Here is a 1865-nt window from a genome sequence, read left to right as displayed (position 1 = left end):
TTTCCTATTCCCACAACATCCAGCACCGTACTATCAGCCAAATACACTTTCCCGAAATCGCTACTAACATAGTTATCCAAGATTTTGTGTATCGTTGTTGTATGAAAGGAAGCCCTTGAGTCCAACACCCAAGAATCAAGGGGGCTGCCAACCGAAAGAATCAGGGCATCCTACGCTCCATCAGTCACCATGTTTGCAGAGTCGATCTCTGCCTCCTTCTTCAGAGCTTTTTATACTGATTTTTGTAGTGACTTGTCTTGCCACAATTCCAACACTCAACAGTCTTTGAGTTGTTTTGGCCATTGGAATATTTTGGATACCTCGATTTTGACCTGCCGGTCCTTGATTTGGACCTTCCACACCCACTGCCTCTGTTTGAATTGATGCCTCTCGTTTCCACATTCAAAGCAGATCCCGTGGTGAACTTATCATCTGCCTTTTTCATGGTCACATGAGAGATGATGTCTTGCACAATCTCATTGAACTTGAGAGTTGTCTTTCCAAACATGAGTGTAGGTACAAAATGCTTATATGAATCTGGCAATGATGCAAGCAACGACAGGGCTCAATCCTCTTCGCTGAATTGAACATTAATTCCGTTCAAGTCGTTGATCAAGGCGTTGAAGATGTTGATATGCTTCATCACGTCATTGCCTTCCTTCATCTCCAACTTGAAGAGTTTCTTCTTGAGGAAGAGCTTATTTGACAAGGATTTCCCCAAGTACATGACTTCTAGCTTGTCCCACATATCTTTGGCTAAGATCGCTGATATCACATGATTTAACACATCATCTGTGATATACATGTCAATGGTAGATATTGCCCGTTGATCAATGTCTAACCACTTGGAGTCAATCATGCCATCCGATCTTTCTTCCAAGGCAATTTGCAACTTTTGTTGAACAAGAACGCCACGCATCCGCCTTTGTCATAACCCAAAATTGATCATCTTGTCAAATGACTTTATCTCAATTTTCATTGAGCCTCCAGATCCATAAGGCCCCTTGGCAATTTATAGCCAAAGGCCACCGATTCTAACCCACCGTTTCTAAGCCACCGATTCTAGGCCACCGATTCTAAGCCACTGATTCTAAGCCCACAAGTTTGGAGAAACTTGTTTTGTCAAAGCTTCTGAGGAATGAAGACAAATTGAGAGAGAAACAAAGTGAGCCACTTTGTCAACAATATTTACATAACACATTTTGATTAACATATATATAATAATATAGAGGAGCCTAGTTTAACTTATACAAGCTTTGTATGTGAGCCTAATCTGAGTCGAGCTAATTAAGCTTTAACATATTTAGCTAGTTTAATAAATCAGCATGAAAATATATTAAATCTCGAACCTCGTTTAATAAATAAACTGATTTTGAGCCGAGCTCATTCCAAGTGAGGCCTGAACTTGTTAAGGAACAGCGCACTGTACGTTCATTTACAACCTAGTTGTGATAGTTTTCACATCGCATATATATTATTATTACCTAGCTACATTAGAAGATACATATCGCGTGCATTATATTTGCATAGACAAGAGTGCAAATTAAATTTCCCCTTAGCCTCTCTATTAATTTGTTTCCTTGTATGTTTCTTTAACATTTTTGTTTTCTGATCTTTCGATAGTACTATTATTCTGCATTCAATTTTTTTATTTTTATTTTTTTGTATAGATCTGCATTCAATTTTTGACTTGGGAGATAGTGTGCTTAATTTTATATTAGTGAGATATTTCTATTGGTTTAGATCTTTTGGATTAATTATTAAGTGGTTTAGGTCAACTCAAGTCAACTAAATTAAATTTCCATAGTATGCATCTTAGGAATTTTCTCATGAATATATTATGATACTGTAAGAAACTTTGTTTT

This window comes from Corylus avellana, chromosome ca1 (assembly GCF_901000735.1).
Source record: "Corylus avellana chromosome ca1, CavTom2PMs-1.0".
In the NCBI taxonomy this organism is placed as follows: Eukaryota; Viridiplantae; Streptophyta; class Magnoliopsida; order Fagales; family Betulaceae; genus Corylus; species Corylus avellana.
This window is presented reverse-complemented; position numbering follows the sequence as displayed.